The sequence below is a fragment of the Oryctolagus cuniculus genome, chromosome 6 (assembly GCF_964237555.1).
Source record: "Oryctolagus cuniculus chromosome 6, mOryCun1.1, whole genome shotgun sequence".
Taxonomy (NCBI): Eukaryota; Metazoa; Chordata; class Mammalia; order Lagomorpha; family Leporidae; genus Oryctolagus; species Oryctolagus cuniculus.
In genome coordinates, this window is record NC_091437.1 from 103,039,836 (window position 1) to 103,059,551 (window position 19,716).

The window sequence follows — 19,716 nt, forward strand, 5'->3', positions numbered from 1 at the left end:
GGGGGTGAACCAACGGAAGGAAGACCTTTCTCTCTGTCTCTCTCTCTCTCACTGTCTATAATTCTACCTGTCAAATAATAAAAAAAAAAGAAAAAGAAAAGATGGGTATAGTTATCACAAGAATGTATAAGTGAACAATAAGAAAAATTAGGATTAGACATTCTGTAATTATAAAAATTTAAATTCAGATAAAAAATATTTAAATGAGATAACCATGAATTAATACAATTTACAGTGAGGATCAGAGAGTATTTTATGCTCCAAATAACATAGGGTAATCAAAGAGCCAAATCAAAGGAAATAGAGGAACAGAAAACACATTTGTGGGCTTTTCTTCATTTTATGTTGAAGGGACAAAGGAAAAGTAAACATATAAATGATCTAAATATTAATGTATAGGTATAAGTTTTCAAAGCCTGTACATAATGGGAAATGTTTTTTTAAGAAAATGCCATGAACTTGGTAAACATTGGTTTTGTATTATGTCGCAGAATACTCCAATCAGTTCTAAAAACAAAACTGAAATTCTCTAATTCAGGAAAACAGAAAATTTGTAAGAAAATATGAAAACTAACTGCATAAATATAAAATCCACATGAATATGTAAAACTATATGTGTATATATTCACATATACTCAATAACTTTATTGAAGTATTTCTTAAGTATTATATAACTAGCCTAATCAAGTATATAATTCAATTTTTGGTAACAGTATGGAATGATACAACAGCCACCATAAATTAATTTTGGAATTTCTCATACCTCCTGCTCAGTTCCTTCATGGTAATATACAGTTTGCTGTCACTTTCAGTCCTAAGCATCTCTTAATCTACTTCCTATCTTTGTAAAATTGTATTTGTTAGGTATTTTGTATAAATGGGATTATAGTGGGCAAGCTTTTGGCAGGGTTTCCTGCTATTGCAAACACTGGTAGCAGCACATCATGATCAGGTATTTGGGTCTTGGCCACTCACAAGAGAGACTTGGGTTGAGTTCCAGACTCCTGACTTCGGCCCATAGTATGGTATAAATATGTGATGCATTGGCTAGATTTTCACCAGTTCAAAGACATTCAAATTGTTCACACTTTTTGGCTTATGAATAATGCTTCTGTGTATATTCACGTGCAAGTCTTTGTGTAGAAATATATATATATATATATATATATATATATATTGACAGGCAGAGTTAGACAGTGAGAGAGAGAGAGAGACAGAGAGAAAGGTCTTCCTTCCGTTGGTTCAACCCCCAGATGGCTGCGACGGCAGGTGCGCTGCGCCAATCTGAAGCCAGGAGCCAAGTGCTTCCTCCTGGTCTCTCATGCGGGTGCAGGGCCCAAACACTTGGGCCATCCTCCACTGCCTTCCTGGGCCACAGCAGAGAGCTGGACTGGAAGAGGAGCAGCTGGGACAGAACTGGCACCCCAACTGGGACTAGAACCCGCAGTACCAGCACCGCAGGCAGAGGATTAGCCTAGTGATCCATGGCGCCGGCTGTGTAGAAATGTATTTTTAAGTTTCCTTTAGAATATGCTTAGAAGGGTTGGGTCTTACAATAGTTTCATTTTTAGCTTTTTAGAAAACTGCCAAACTGTTTTCCCAAGTAGCTGAATCATTTACACTGCCCCAGTACAGTTGAGAGGTCCCATTTGTCTACGTTGTTATCAATATTTGTTGTCATTGTTCTTGTTTTGTATAGCTATTCTAGTGGAGGTTAAACGGTATCTTACTGTAGTTCTAATGTGCATTTCCCTAATGAGCTTATTTTTAAATATTTATTTATTTGAAAGGCAGAGTGATAGAGAGACCAGGAAAGATGGGCGGGGGGGTGGGGGGAGTGGCAACACAGAGAGAGTGAGAAAGGGAGAGAGAGAAAGTCTTTCATCTTCTGATCCACTTCCAAAATACCTTCAACAGTTGAGGCTGTGCCAGTCTGAAGCCAAGATCCCATGCCTTGCATATTGGTGACAGTGATCCAAGTACTTGGACCATCATCTCATGCCAACACAGGTACATTAGCAGGGAGCTGGATAGGACAGGGAAAAGCTAGGTCTCAAATCATTACTTCAATATGGGATGTTAGAGCTTCAAATGGTGGTGTAACACACTGTATCACAATACTGTCACCACTAATGATCTTCTTGTTATATACTTAGCCATCTTTATATCTTTTTTGTTAAAAACTTTATTAGTTTAATTTAATCATTTTGAGATTCTAAGTGTATATTATAAATACGTGTATTACATAGAACAATGTCTTTGTAAATAATATGTGGAAAATAATTGAAAGTTCCAATCTGAATTTACAGAATAAATGAAAACTTTCTAGGAAGAAAGCTTATTTCCTATGATACATTAATGGAAAAAATTCAAAACAAATGAATTAATCATCTAAATCAATAAATTAGAAATTGAGAAATTTAGATAACAAAAACTGAAAAGAAACATATATAAACATACATCAACAAATTAGAATAAATAAATTCACATAATCAATATTATTTCTTGGAAAAAAACCTCTAAACACTAATTTGCAAATCATTTTCTTAACTTATCAAGGAAAAATATAATATGTAATTATGTATCTATCTATACACACACACTGACAATATAACAGAGAAGAAATATGGGGAATATTAATTAAAACATGTAAATTAAAACATGAAAAGATCTATTTATTTGAAAGACAGAGTGCCAGAGAGAGAGATAGAAACATATATATAGAGAGAGAGTGAGAGAGAGAGAGAGAAATGGGAAGATATTACTTCCAACTGATGACTCACATCCCAAATGCCTTCAACTACCAGGGCTGAAGCATGTGAAGCCAGGAGCAGGAAATGTAGCCAGATCTTCCTAATGGGTGATATGGACCTACTGAGGTTGTCTTCAGCTGCCTTTCCAGATACCTTAGCTGAAGGCTGGAAAAGAAGAGAGTAGCAGGTGACTGTAGCAAGCACTCAAATATGGTATGTAGTTGCCCCAAGCAGCAGCTTAACTCATTGCACCCTAATGGCCAACCCACTCATATATTTCATCCTATACCAATTCACTTGAAACCTGGATGCATATATAATTTTTAAGGAAAACATAAACTGCTACAACCAACCAAAGAACAGACAGATAAACAGAATAGGTAAATGCCATCAAAGAAACAGAGCTTTTTTATATATGTTGTGTCTTGTTACATTCCCTTTTTCATCTCTGATTTTATTGATTTGGGTTTTTTATCTCCTCTTTTTGGTTAGTTGGGCCAATGGTGTGTCAATTTTGTTTATTTTTTCAAAAAAAACCCAGCTCTTCGTTTTGCTGATCTTTTGTAATGTTTTTTGTGGATTCAATTCTGTTGATTTCTTTTCTAATTTTAATTATTTCTCTTCTCTTACTAGTTTTTGGTCTGGTTTACTGCAGTTTCTCTAGATCCTTGAGATGCATTGATAGCTCATTTGTTTGGTGCCTTTCCGATTTCTTGATGTAGGAACCTATTGCTATAAACTTTCCTCTTAACACTGCTTTTGCTGTATCCTATAATTTTTCTTTCATTTGACAGATAGAGTTAGACAGTGAGAAAAACAGAGAGAAAGGTCTTCCTTCCGTTGGTTCAATCCCCAAATGGCCTCCATGGCTGGCGCTGTGCCTATGCAAAGCCAGGAGCCAGGTGCTTCCTCCTGGTCTCCCATGTGGGTGCAGGTGCCCAAGCACTTGGGCCATCCTCCACTGCTATCCCAGGCTACAGCAGAGAGCTGGAGTGGAATATGAGCAACTGGGACTAGAACCCGGCGCCCATATGGGATGCCAGTGCTGCAGGTGGAGGATTAACCAAGTGAGCCACGGTGCTGGCCCTCCATAAGATTTGATATGTTGTGTTGTTATCTTCATTTGCTTCCAGAAATTTTTTGATTTCTCTTTTGATTTCTTCTATGACCCACTGTTCATTCAGGAGCATGTTGTTCAGTCTCCATGTGTTTGCATATGCTATAGGGATTCCTGAGTTGCTAATTTCCAGCTTCATTCCATTGTGATCTGATAAAATGCATGGTATGATTTCTATTCTTTTGAATTTGCTGAGACTTGCTTTATGGCCTAGTATGTGGTCAATCCTAAAGTAAGTTCCATGCACTGCTGAGAAGAATGTATATTCTTCAAGCATAGGATGAAAAGTTCTGTAGATATCTGTTAGATCCATTTTGTCTGTAGTGTCAATTAAATCTGCTGTTTCTTTGTTGATCTTCTGTCTGGTTGATCTGTCCATTGCTGTAAGAGGAGTATTGAAGTCCATCAATACTATTGTATTGAAGTCTAAGTCACCCTTTAAGTTCCTTAACATATCTTTTAAATAAACTGATGCCCTGTAATTGGGTGCATTACATATACATTAATAATATACATTATTAATATACATTAATAATAGTTATATCTTCTTGTTGAATCTATCCCTTAATAATTATATAATGCCCCTCTTTATCTCTCTTAACAGTTTTTGCGTTAATGTTTGTTTTGTCTGATATTAAGATTGCTACGCCAGCTGTTTTTTAGTTTCTGTTGGCATGGAATATCTTTTTCTAACCTTTCACTTTCAGTCTGCATGTACCTTTGTTGGAAAGATGTGTTTCTTGTAACTAGCAAATAGATTTTTTTTTACCATTCTGCAGACACTATCTTTTATATATGTACATACCCATGATAAATTTAATTTATTTATTAGGTTCTGTAAGAGATTAACAGCACTAAGTAGCATTAGCAATAATTATAAGAATGTGTTGTAATACAACTTATGTGAATGTCATCTTTCTCTTAAAATATCTTTTTGTACTTTCTCCTTTTCATTCATACAAAGCATATCCAAATTGCCAAAGTCACTCTTCTTGTACTTTAGTAAGTAAAATAAGTGTTACTAGAACCCAAGCGTGGTGATGTCACCACAACTGGTGATCAGACAATCAAGACGGCTACTAAGTGTCAGCAGGCAGCGTACATAGTATAGTGATGTCCAGTAGAGGGATTGTGTCTGGGGTAGGATGGAGTAAGAGCACGAGACTTCATCATGCCATTTACAACAATGTACAATTTAAAATATATGAATTTTCTTTCTGGAATTTTTCATTTAATATTTTCAGACTGATCATGTACAACTAAAACTGCAGCAAGCAAAACCCTGGCTAAGTAAGGCCTACTCTAATTTTAAAGCTTTTTAAAATCTTCTGAAGCATATAAAAAAGAAATTTCTGATTTTTAAGTGAAGGTCACAGAATATTAACACAATGATAAAAGATACACTCTGTCTGCCTTGGCACCCTCTCAGAAAGAAAACAAACTTCAGACCAAAATCATATATGATTATCAGTTTATAAAAATCATTAAATGAAATATTGGCAAACAGTACCCTGAAGCATCCTAACCAAGATTCAGTAGTCTTCCACAGACACACTTGCTTTGTGGCCTCTCTGAATCCTACTACTCTAGTACATACAATTGACATTTTATCATTGAAATATTATTTGATGGCCTTTGATATTTATTCACTCATGGTCATGGACTGTCCAATATGCACAAGTAACTCTGAGGTGTTATGAATCACTGTTAGTCTTGGGTAAGTGATGTCCTGACAATGACTGGTTCTCCATGCCACATTTTAAGTATTCTCAGGAAGATCCTGTACTATATTCACTCTGTGTTCTTTTAATAGTTTGCTTCAATTTGATTTTACATTTGTGAGAAAGGGCAGAAGTTTTCTGAGACCAGAAGTGAGTATTTGGTCCGGCAGTTCCATATTAAACTTTTATCTTTTTAAATCAACTAGGAATATTGTTGAGTTTTGTATTAGATGCATTGCATATGCTGGTAGTTTTACATTAACAACCACAGATTGAAGAAAGATATTAATGTAGTATTTGAATGTAACATTTTCTTCAGATTAGATGAATAGATATTTTAAGAAGGTGTTAAGTCAGTAGTCAAACCCAGAGTAGGATATACTGAAACTAGTATGTCTAAAGCAGAGAACTGACAACTTTCTCTTTCTCTTCTTTCCTGTCTCCTTTCTTAATCAATTTGTTGCATTTGACTACCCTTTTTTTCCATAGGCTATTATCGAACCACTTCCTTGAATATTTTTTAAAACTTCTGCTCTCCTATAAGACTTATACAGGCTTTTAAGATAAGGGGCACATTCAGATTCTTTTCTGAGGACAATAGGCAGCATCTGATTATCTTACTAATGGAGGCAAATGCCTGTCCTGACTGGGAGAAAAAATGCCACTGCATTGTCCATTTTCTATTCTTATTGAAAGAGGGAATGAAATTGGAATAAGTGCAATAAAAGGGAACTAGAAATGAGGTAATGCTCCTTGGGCCTTGCTTGGGCAAGAGTAAAAAGGCCTAGATAAGGTGTGAGTCAAGTTGTTGAGAAAGCATCTAATTAGAGGAAGACTGCCTAGAGGGAGCAGAAGGGATACTGTGGCTGTAGAACAGTGAAGTAGCAAGTCCAGACTTAGAGGAATTCATATACCTGAGGTCTGGAACAGCCAAATCAGCTTGAGGCCATCTATCACCATAGCAGTTAGTGGCTGCAGGGGCTGTTTGAACCCGAGATTCCTGGAGAGAGTACAATACCAGAGTGACTACATCACAGAGATTCTGACCCTGAGATCCAGTAAGTAGATGTTCATAAAGCAAGGATCAAGAGGTTTGGTTCTCCCTGGGCACTTAGCTCTGATGGTGAACAGGCGTTCATTAGAGAGATAAGGCTCAAGTTTGAGAGATAGGTCTTAAGTATTAGCAAGAGCCTATCTGAGACATCCCAGCGCAAAACAGCAGGCCACCCACCACAGCAGAGAGGGCTCAGAGAAGGCACAGCTGCAGCCGACACATAAAGCTAGGACCAAGGAAGTAATTTTATTATAAATGTAGTGTCACCAAGAAAAACATAATTCACTCGTTAAGATAGTGTTAAATCCTCATTCTTTCTGTTTTTAAATATAGACTCTTATTTATTTTTAACTAAATTATGTGATATTTCATTTCTGATACCTAAAAAGAATTGATATGCAAATTTTGAAGTTCTGTTTTGAAAAACTTTAGAACTAGAAAGGATTGTAGAGATAATTTATTCTGCCACACACCCACAAAAAAAAAACATTTCCATAGAGAAATGTGACACTCAGGGAGATTTTATAACTTGCTTAGAGTCATTCAATTAATGAGTGGTAATAAAAAAATCGATAATCATCTAGCTGATTCCTTGCACAAACTTATTTCCATTATTTGATATGAAATCATTTTTATAACAAAGAGTTAATGTGCTAAGTAAAATTTCTATTTTGCGTCCATTTTTAAAAAAACATCAATGACAACAACAAATAACATTTTATTAATGCAAACTTTCAGGAGCACAAGTCATTTAATCCTCACAAAATAAAGGAAAAATATGGCTATCAACATATTCATTTGCCATGTTATTTACAGGTACATTTTTATGAGTGTACAAACTGTAGAATGCCTGCAATGTTTTCATTTCATATATAGATATATTGAGTAATATAGATATAGACAGAAAGAGATAAGATGACAGTATATGGGTATGTGTATATAAAACGTATATGGGTAAAAATCACAAATATATTCATATGTGTATATAGTGTTAATATATAACTATTCCTTCAATATGTAATTTATTGATATATGATTAGCCTCTACTTCCTTAATGTTGTTCTGTTATAGCCACCTTTACCCGTTGCCTCAGTAGTTCCAATCACATTCAGAAACAGGGCGCTGTGGAAACCAAACTACACTTGAGTGACACGAACCACGCATCTCTTTGATACACATCTTTGGAGTCAAGGTGTCTCGGCCTTTCTACAATGTTCTCAATAAAGCTTGGTCCCTGTCTGTGCCATAGGTAAACCCATTAATATTATTTAAAAAGTCTACTTTCACTGATTAGTATTTGCATGCAGGTCATTAGATAGATAGGTAGATAGCTACATAATTAGATACATAGATAAGGGGGAAGGGGTGGGGGAAAGGTGGAGACAGAGAGAGAGAAAGAGAGAGAGAGAGAGAGAGAGAGAGAGGTTTATTTCAAAGTACAGAAGCTGACATTTTCTGTGGCAGTCAAGATGACAAAGGCAAAGTGTGAAATGGTACCCAGACTGACGCTTGAAAAGATGGCAACTTTGCTCTCAACTCTCTTACCTGACACATAATACCTACATTATTAGTATAGAAATAACTTGCACAATATAAAATTGCTAAATTAGATTATCTTCTTTTACTTATATATCTTGCCTAGGAGTTGAAAAATTACAAATGTATTTTAGTGACTCACCAACCTCTATTTTCTAGCTATTAGCATAAGATTTTTTGATATACAGGTCCATTGCTTTATTTCATTAGTTTCTATATTCCTGTTTTTTTTTTATTTTAACATTTCTTTTTTCCCCTAGGCATTTGGAACAACCTAGTAATTGGAATATAATGTATAAATTATATATGTGTAATGAGTACAATATGTATAATTACTAAAGTACCTTATAATGAATGTAAAAGAATCAAGTTAGGAATTAAACAAGTTTTAAACTCTTTTTTCTTCTTAGAAACCAATTTCTTCACCTGGGCCTTATCCATGACCACAATTTGAGGCTGAGTCATAATAAATTCACCTCACATGATTCTTAATCCTACAACTTTTCCACATTTTCAAGTGGCAAAATATAATAGGAACTGAGGAACACACTAAAATGGTATTTATGGAGGCTTTTGGTTTGCACTGAAATGGAAAAACCTCTTTCTTTCCTAGTACTTCTTTTTATATCTCAAAAACTTTTACACAATGCAGTAAGAAAACATAGATAGGCTGTGAGTGATGGGAAAAATGGACTGGCTGAGGATTATGGGACTTGAGTAATAAAAAGGTGGTGAGTTCCCCGGGTAATCTCTGTTTCTCATATGTGCAGGACAGGGCATTGAAGAAGTCTGTAAGGCTCTCCCACAAAGGGGAAAAAAGAAAATCAAGAAAAGTCTACCTCCCTAATAAATGGATCAGGAAAAGGTGACCTATTAGAATTGTTAACATTTTTGGCAATATAATTTCTACTCTAACCAACATCTATGGGAAAAATATCCCCTCCCTGCTCCTGGGGGTCATGAATCTTGAACATGAAGCCAACTTTCTAGATCTTTCTTGGCAGCAGCAGTGGTTCTTCAATTATCCAATCAGAATGTTCACAGAAGGGCCAAGCAAAAAGCTGAACATTTAAACAAAAAGGCAGAAGTGTAGCAGGAAGTCAGTGCAAGGTGTTATTAATCGGTACTCTTCCTCCCCATATTCTCCAGCATAAGTGATATCTATTTAGTGACAAATCTTCAACCCACTGTCAGCAATGAGGCACAGTGAAGTGGTGTAAACAGTACTATTTGACACTATTTGTTCCTCCCTGGAGTAGTGTCAGGTGGATTCAGTAGAGAGCTAAACTTCCACCCATGCACAGCAATAATGAGGTAGTGCAATTCTTCTTTCCACTTTTTCAAGAATGGTGTAAATGGGGCCCAGTGGTTAGTTGAACATCCATCTCCAGCCAGATGTGTGTGGTACAGTGAAACAAGATGACTATCTGCACCAAAAATTAAATAGGATACAAGATGCCCCAATAGATCTCAGAAGTTCAATACACAACTCAAAATCACACATCATTTTCAGAACCAGAACAATTACAAATTCAATAGGAAAGACAATCAAAAATGCCAACATTGATATAACTCAGATGTTGAAATCATTTGACAAGAATTTTATAGCAAAAATCATAAATTTGCTTCAATGTGTAATGATAAATTCTAGTAATAACTGAAAAAAACAGAAAATCTCTACAAAATGTAAATTGAAATATTTTTATAAATTTATTTTTTTGAGAGGCTCATCAACTATTTCACTTCATAAGTGATTCAGATTGTTTCACATGAATGACAGGAAACCAAAAATACTTGAGCCATCACTGCTACCTTCCAGGGTCTGCATTTATGGAAAACTTGATCAGGAGCAGGAGCCAAAAATCTAATCCCAGTACTTAGATATGGGATTGGCTATCTTTAACATGAGGGTAAGTACCCAATTGATGAAACTTTTTTCAAGGCAATGTGAACCTATGGAATTGAAAAGTATTAAAAATTTTAAATCTCATTGAACTGGCTCAGTGGTACATTGGAGAGGGTAAAGAGTCACCAACTTGATGATATCAGTAGAGCAAAAGGAAATATTAAATCTTTTTTAAAAGATTTATTTTATTTATTTGAAAGTCAAAGCTACACAGAGAGAGGAGAAGCAGAGAGAGAGAGAGAGAGAGAGAGAGAGAGAGGTCTTCCATCTGTTGGTTCAGCCCCCAGATGGCTCCAATGGCCGGAGCTGCGCCGATCTGAAGCCAGGAGCCAGGAGTTTCTTCCAGGTCTCCCACGCAGGTGCAGGGAGTCTTCCGGGTCTCCATGTGAGTGCAGAGGCCCAAGGACTTGGGCCATCTTTTAGCGCTATCCCAGGCCATAGCAGAGAGCTGGTTCAGAAGAGGAGCAGCTGGGACTAGAATCGGCACCCATATGGGATATCGGTGCTTCAGGCCAGGACTTTAACCCACTGCGCCACAGGCCAGCCCCCAAGATTATTAAATCTTAACAGTAAATGAAAACATAAGTTAACAGAGGTTCAAAGACCTGTGGACCCAAAACAAAAGATGTAACATCTGTGTTATCTTATCTCTGAAGGAGAAGATGAAAGAGCATGGAGTAGAAAAATTAGTCAAAGAAATAATGGCTTAAAAATGCCCCAAATTGGGGCCAACATTGTGACATTATTGATTAAGCTGTTGCCTGAAACACCAGTATTCCATATGGGCACATGTTCAAGTCCTTGTTGCTCCACTTCGGATCCAGCTCCCTGTTAATTTTCCTGAGAAGTCAGCAAAAGATGGCTCAAGTGATAGGACCCTTGCCACCCAAATGGGTGACCTGGGAGAAGCTCCTTGTTCCTGGCTTTGGCCTTGCCCAACTTTGACTGTTAAGACCATGTGGAGAATAAACAAGTGAATAGGAGATCTCACTTTCTCTGTCCCTATCTCTCCCTCTCTCTGTAACTCTGCCTTTCAAATAATTACATATTTTTTTTAAGAAAGAAAGAAATTCCCCAAGTTGGAATGCATAAACTTCTAGTATTAAATTGATGAGAGATATCCACATAGAACAACACTAAAGAATTCCACATGTAACACATCATAATTAAACTTCTGGGAACTAAAGACACAAATTCTAGATTGTAGCTAAAAAGAAATACACATTGCCTATAACGGAACAAAAATTGGAATGACTGCAGATTCCTCATCTGAAACTATGGAATCAGAAGAAAGTACATGTCATTTTTCAAGTGCTGAAATGAAAGAACCAGCAAAAATATTCTTCAGGAACGAATGCATGCTCAAAAGAAGGAAAATTAAAAGAACTTGTCACCAGCTGATCTGCTTTAAAGAATGGTGGAAGGGTTTTCTCCAAAGAGAAAGGAAGATAATAATATAAACTTTCCAGATCTACATCATAGTTGAATGATAAACAAGCTGCTCAGTGTAACACTATCCCAGTGAATTTATTTCAGTGGAGTCTATTTGTTTATTTAATCTCTTATTTGCCTATTGTAACCAAAGCTAGTGATTACAAGCTTTTGCCAGGCAGTCATTAAGGACAGAAAATACAATGCTGAACAAATCAGAATTACCCATGTATGTAGGTGACAGACTGATTTAAGACAGACAAGGTGACCTATGTGTTTTATTTATAATTATTTTAAATCTTTTAAAATTATATGGGATCCATGAAGCTATCCCAAAGTATCTGTACATCATCCAGTGAATGAGGTAGAGAGAACATTCTGAGAAAATTTGAGCAAGTTGGTTGAGGAATGGTGATGGCAAAGATGGAGTTGGGGGGAGCAAGTAAGAGTGGAGAAAGATTCTGCCAAGTACAGGGACAACATGAACCAGGCCAGACGTTGAAGGAAGCAGCGTCTTAGTGCATTCTCATCACTAACAGAAAACCAGTACAATGAGGATTTAATGCATGAACAAGGTGACCTATGTGTTTTATTCATAATTAATGTTATCCAATTATAAAGTTAATTTAATTTATAGTTAATAAATAATTTATTTATAATTAATAATGTTGAAACAAATCATTGAAAATAGAAAACAGTAAAAGCCTGAAATTAAAATTTTAAGCTTTATCTATAACAACATGAATCTGCAGTCATATTTTAAATGGGAGAGAAGTTTGTTCAAACTACTAACTCCTGTTAATCCTTACCAAATCATCTGTCAGCATGTAACAAAACTGGATGATATGGTAATGATTTTTTATGGTGATTCTCAGTGAAAGCAGATAACACTAGTTTCTTCTATTTATAACTACTAGAAACAAATGTTAATTATGACTTTGCACTAACCCTTCCTTAAGCATTTCATTGGCTTAATTTCTAGAGAACAATATAATTGATTATCACTTTCTTAACACCATACCACAGAGCTTCTTCTAGCAGTATCCTAACTGATTTTCTTAAATTCAGTGAAGTTGCAATAGTGCTCAGCACATAACAGTTAGAAAACATACTAATGTAAGTTTGCATTTACCACAAGTACAAAACTGCCCCACGGTCCATCTAAAATGCTCTAGTAAAGCATGAAAATTTAATACCACTTACTGGGCTGTATTCCAATTTTATATCAGTTGTGTGGTACCAGATACCCATTTTACATGGAGAGGGTGAGAGACCTGCATAGATTGGATAAAGTAAGCAGATTACTCAATGGTAGCCTACCAATCTCAGTTAAGGAGCGGCTTTTTGGCTGATTTTTGTCAGCTATTCTTCCCTTGTGGATATTCTGCCTCCTTTGTGGATTAATCTTATTCTCTCTAATCCTGAATTCTCATCATTGTATCACACAAAATATTTCTTGCTGTCTCTTTCTCTTCCTCTGTTTTTATGTTGTTGAGTTTTTTAGTTTCTTATTTATTATGGATATTAATATTTTTTTTAAACTTTTATTTAATGAATATAAATTTCCAAAGTACGACTTATGGATTACAATGGCTTTCCCCCCATACCGTCCCTCCCACCCACAACCCTCCCCTTTCCCACTCCCTCTCCCCTTCCATTCACATCAAGATTCATTTTCGATTATCTTAATATACAGAAGATCAGCTTAGTATACATTAAGTATGGATTTCAACAGTTTGCTCCCACACAGAAACATAAAGTGAAAAATAATAGATGATTTTTTTAAATGATGATGAAATCAGAGCAGACCTATTGTCATGTTTAATCCCAGTGAGAGTCAAGTTGGGAATTGATAATTTCTTTTTTTTTTTTTTTTTTTTTTTTACAGAGGATCAGTTTAGTATGCATTAAGTAAGGATTTCAACAGTTTGCACCCCCATAGAAACACAAAGTGAAATATATTGTTTGAGTACTCATTATAGCATTAAATCTCAATGTACAGCACATTAAGGACAGAGATCCTACATGAGGAGTAAGTGCACAGTGACTCCTGTTGTTGACTTTACCAATTGACACTCCTGTCTATGGCATCAGTAATCTCCCTATGCTCCAGTCATGAGTTTCCAAGGCTATGGAAGCCCTCTGAGTTCTCCAACTCTTATCTTGTTTAGACAAGGTCATAGTCAAAGTGGAGGTTCTCTCCTCCCTTCAGAGAAAGGTACCTCCTTCTTTGATGGCCTGTTCTTTCCACTGGGATCTCACTCGCAGAGATCTTTTGCCAGAGTGTCTTGGCTTTCCATGCCTGAAATACTCTCATGAGCTTTTCAGCCAGCTCCGAATGCCTTTAGGGCTGATTCTGAGGCCAGAGTGCTATTTAGGACATCTGCCATTCTATGAGTCTGCTGAGTATCTCACTTCCCATGTTGGATCACTCTCCCCTTTATTTACTCCATCAGTTAGCGTTAGCAGGTACTAGACTTGTCTATGTGCTCCCTTTGACTCCCAGTCCCTTCACCATGACCAACTGTGAACTGAAACTGATCACCTGGAACAGTGAGATGGCATTGGTACATGCCACCTTGATGGGATTGAATTGGAATCCCCTGGTATGCTTCCAACTCCACCACTTGGGGCAAGTCAGCCTGAGCATGTCCCAAATTATACATCTCTTCCCTCTCCCATTCCCACCACCATGTTCAACAGGGATCACATTTCAGTTAATTTTCAACACTTAAGAATAACTGTGCATCAATTACAGATCTAAACCAGTCATATTAAGTAGAACAGATAAAAAAACTACTAAGAGGGATAATGTATTTAGTTGTTCATTAACAGTCAGGGCTATGCTGATCAAGCCACCATTTCCCATAGTGTCCACCTCACTCCAAAGATTTTCTCCCATTCTGTCAGTAGTCTCTTCATTTTGTTTCCTTTGTTGTGTAGAAGCTTCTTAGTTTGATATAACTCCATTTATCTATTTTTGCTTTCAGGGTGAGTTCTTAACCAAAAAATTCCTTCCCCACATTGAGTGTTTCCCCTGTTTTTTCTCCTTGGTTTGGTAGTTTCAGGTCTTGTACTTAGATCTTTGATCCATTTTGGATTTTGCATCTGAACATAGGATCGTGATTGCTAGATACTGGGAAGGGTTGGAATAGGAGAGTTACAGGGAGGTTGGATAACAGGCACCACGTCACAGTTAGAAAAAAGGAATAAGTTCCTATTACGTGTTATAGATTTTCTGAGCAAATAAAAGGGAGCAGGTTGAAGGTTACCATCATAAAGAAATGACAAAAAGGAGATGTCAATCACCCTGATTGGTCAGTACACATTGTATACATTTATTGAAATGTTTTAATTCATCCCATTAACATCAACAATTAAAATAATTTGAAAGATAAAAGAGACCTCAGAGTGATCCTGGTGAAGACATAGTACAAAGACTGCCCTCTGTGAACAAGACTGTCCCAAATTCTGAATGTTCTCACAGTTTTATCTTGGATTTTTGAGACTCCAAAACTGTTAGAAATAAATACCCTAGTGTATAATATTTTGTTATAGCAGCCAGAATGGATTAAAACTTGGGGATATTTATCATGTAACTGCAGAGGAAATCTTTCAAAAGAAATCCTTATAGACCCCTAAGGATAAAAAACACCTTTCAGAAAAACAATTAAATTTTAGAATATACTGATTTTAAATTTAATAGTTTCATAATTCCTTAGATTTAAATTAACTCAAGGTAAACAGAATAATGACTCTACTAATACTGATGGCTTTCTGAGTTGGTTGTTTACTGCTTCAGGTATATACCAGATGCACGAGTTATTTTTATCTTTCAACAATTCTGAGATGAATCTTTTGTTCTTATTTTACAAGTGAACAAACTGAGAATCATGGAGAAGTAGTAGATTAATTAAATCTATACAGTTAATACACTTTGAAGTTTTGATAGAAATTTAAGTGTCCTTGCAAGTGTTCTGAGTTCCATTTCACAATGGTGATATATTAAATTTTGGCATAGATAATATGTTGACTATTTTAAAACATGGTAAGTTGACACAGAAATTTCAAAGAGGTTTAGCACTGCTGAAGAAGATAATGTCATAAACTAAATATAAATAACAGATACTTTTTAATATTTATTTTATTTGTTAAAGTATTTTGTAATGTCCATAGCATCCTTTAATTAAGAATATCAAGTCTTCTACTGAGGTTTGCCAGTTAAGGTTTAGAGTATTTTTTTTTTTTTTTTTTTGAGAGGCAGTTACCAAGAGAGGTCTTCCATCTGTTGATTCACTCCCCAAATGGCTGCAATAGCTGGAGCTGGGCTGATCCAAAGCCAGGGGCCAAGGTTTTCTTCCAGGTCTCCCTCATGGGTGAAGGGGCCCAGGCACTTGGGCCATCTTCCGCTGTTTTCTCAGGCCATTAACAGAGAGGTGGATCAGAAGAGGAGCACATGTGCCTATATAGGATGCTGGCACTGAAGGTGGAGGCTTAACCTGCTATGCCACAAGCACTGGCCCCACAGATACTTTTTTAAAGACACACTAAAAATATCATTTTTTGAAGTCTTAAGCTAGGCCGTGAGGTTTCACATTTCCTTTTAAAAGACTTGCAAGTTCTTTGGTTCTTTGTGATGTATGTAATCAATGTTTACATTGGTTTCTCAGATTCAAAGTAGCTACCAATATTCCAAAATTTACCATATTCCCTATTCATTTCCCCAGTATTGTATAAGTAATTTACTCCTTAATTTTCATTACACAAAATTTCAAATTAATAAATTTGTTAGTTTTTATAACACAATCTCTTTATTAATATTGTTCTCCAAATGTATAAATTTGGTGTATCGAACATGTAACTATCACTTTTGTTACTACTTCTGAAGTCCTTAATCAAATTCAACATGCATTTATGAGCATACGCTGTATGTCAGGAGCAGAGCTAGGGCTACTGAATACAAAACAAAGAACTTAAATGAATTTCCAAGTTCTGGTACATTGTGCAGAGTAACAGTTACAGAACAAGATTTTTTGAATACCAATAATCAGTAATTCTAATGTAAGTTGCTAATGATAGGACTGAGCAAAATCCCGATTTTCTAAATTTATTATATTATTTATTATATATTAAGCAGCAGTGAGTTCCAACTTGGGCCCTGTGTAAAATGAGATTTTAGAGAAAACATTCTTTTTTCTTGTACTTGGTGTTCACTACCTAGGGTTTCTTTCTCTATGTATTTTTGGTACTTTCTGTCTGTAGTCTGGCATCCCATAATTATACTTTATGATGTTTGTGCTGTCTGTATTTTCCCTGATGCTACTTGGTGATAGACAAAACAAATACTTACTATGTAATAACCCAGTTCTTTAGTTTTCTTTGAATTATCCCTGTTTTTAAGCATATTCCCACTTCTACTTATTTCCTGCCCAATAACCCCACCAAACATAGTCAACTTGACAATTCATAGAAGAAGAAAAAAATACAGGTAACTCTGTTTGCATTTCTGGTGTTGAGGGAGTTCTCTACCATGCACTGTAGTATTCTCTGAAAGCAAACAAACAAAAATCCATCCCCATCTGAGAGAGAGAGACAGACAGAGACTTGTTTTCTGTCACTAAGCAAGGATTTTAATTGCTACACAAAATAAGAGGATTATTTTGTGGATAGTAAAGAGTTCAAATCACAGTGGTAAAACTTAAGAGATGATTGCACTTAGTGACGGATTCTTTTAGATTCATGGTGTGAATTGATTTTTGATTTACTTTGAGGATAATACAATCATTATCATCACATGTATTCTATGCAATACATGTTCAAACATTCAATTTAAATATTAACATTAATCCATTAATGTGTATCATGAGATCCTCTACTCTCAAGAAAAAAAATGATGTAGAATAGTAGGAAGAGCAAAAGATTTTGTGTTTAGTCTCTGAGTTTCTTTGCCTATAAAATAGGATAATAATATTTCACAGATTTAAAGTAGGAATGAAACAAGACCACTTAAATTACATATTTTTGTAACATTCAATAAAACTTTTAAATTTAATGACATATCTGATAATTGGTTATAAAATAAGATATTAAATTGCTTCAATACATTGGAATAATTCTTAAAAACAGTATCTTCATATTATAAAATATGAGTGCAGAAGTCCTGCTTTTAGATTTTTTTGCAAAAATAGGACAGCTCCTTGATTTTCTAAGATGTATAAACAGCATATGTGAAATGAATCTGGGCTAGGATAATTGGTTTCACTTTGATATTCCTGAGTTTCTACATTTACATTAGCTCTACTACCAGAGAGACATGCTTGTTTTTTTCTAAGTGGGTCTATAATAATGTTTAGAGAATATAATGAACAGAATATATCTGGAATCATGTACATTAATTTCTCATTTTAACCATGATTTTAAATAGAATACAAACATCAGTGAAAGTGTAGAAATGTGAAGAGAAGCCAGAGGAAGAAAAATCCGAAGCAGCTGATCACTGATGCAGGTGGAGGAGAGAAAGCTCTTCTTGCAATTGAAGAATAAGAAAAGAACTGATGGTCATTGTGTGTGGATGTGATAGCCACTCCCAAGAACTGCATTGAGGAAGCTGCTCCATTAGAACATTAGAGAGCACAGCTTGAAGGATCTTTGCAGCTACCAGGAAACTTTGTTATCAGAAAGAATGAGATTGTGAGATACTAGAGAAATGGATATCTGTTCAAAAATCACCTTGCTATTGATTACCCAGAACTGGAAATTTATTACTCTGTATATCTTTGTCTGAATTATTAATATTTTTAATCCATTTGTACTTGTTTCTAAGTTACCATCTACCTTAAGTGCTGGTAATAGACGTGGCATTGTTTCATATAGAGATTAAATAAAATTATCTACTTATCAAATTATGTTTTAGGTGGCTTGATGATAAATCTGCCAAAACCCTAAGTGTAAATACTTCCATATTCACTTTGTGTTTCACAAGCAAAGCTAATGACACATTTTTCTTAGTGAGAGAAATTACACACGTGATGGATGTAATTAACAATATCTATCCAATTCATTTCACTAGTGTTTATCATATACAGAATGCTCTATAAGGGACTCTGCACTAGATTCTGGCAACCACAGATGGATTAGTAGGACAATGTCCATGTTTACATGATGTACAACTCCAGATGGGGATTCTAGAATAGACTGCTGAGATATACAGATTCCATCTCTGATTAATTGCAGTGTATATGTCCTTGGAAATGTATATAATTTTTCTTATTTTTTAAAGTAAAAATAGTGGTCCCCCTTTTAAAAAATTAATGATAAATTCAATTATTTGAAATCTGTTCAGTAATTATGTATTCCATGTCCCAGACTCTTCTAATTCCTAATTTCTAAGCACAAATTCATAAATTGTGAAGAGTAAATTCTTTAACTTAAACTTTCCAAACTTGTTTTATAAAGTACCACTTTTTTTAAGAACTAAATATTTGTACAGCCTGCTCAAAATTGAAGAATGAAAGAACTGACTGTTAAGAGTTCTAGAATCATTAAATTTCTTTCTGGGAAAAAAAAGGAAAAAGATACATGGTTAATGGGTGTAAAAACTTTTATAGTACTTCATTATCTCTGATCTACTTAAAGACCACTGACAACAGTAACACCAAGACATTCTTGAATCTGGTTTACAGTTTAACAATTCATTAGGGAAAAGCCATTTGGAATTGAATAGGCCTAAATCCACACCTTTATTAATAATGACAGAAGTAATGGAACTTAATGAAGTATATATCCATAAGAAGATATCACATGCCCATTTTCTAAGTTTTGTACACCTGAGAAAATATGTTAATATAAATAATTGTTGTGTTAAAATTATAGCCAAACATATCTGCAGGTTTTAAGCTGTCTACAATAATTTTACATTCTCAATGAATAATGTTTAACATTTGAACCAAAAACAGTTCGGCACGAATAATTAAAGGCTTAAGTTAAATACATAGACAGTCATTTAAATTTAGATCTGCAATAACATTTACTATTATTCTCCAAGGCTTTGACTGCTTGACAGAAACAAAGTACTCTGGGATTAATTTCAAGAAATGGTGCCAACTGTGCCGCAATTTGCTGTAATTAAGACATGAAAGAACACTAAATATTCAGATTAAAAGAAGCATGATGGAGAATGATAGAGAGTCAAGGTGGGG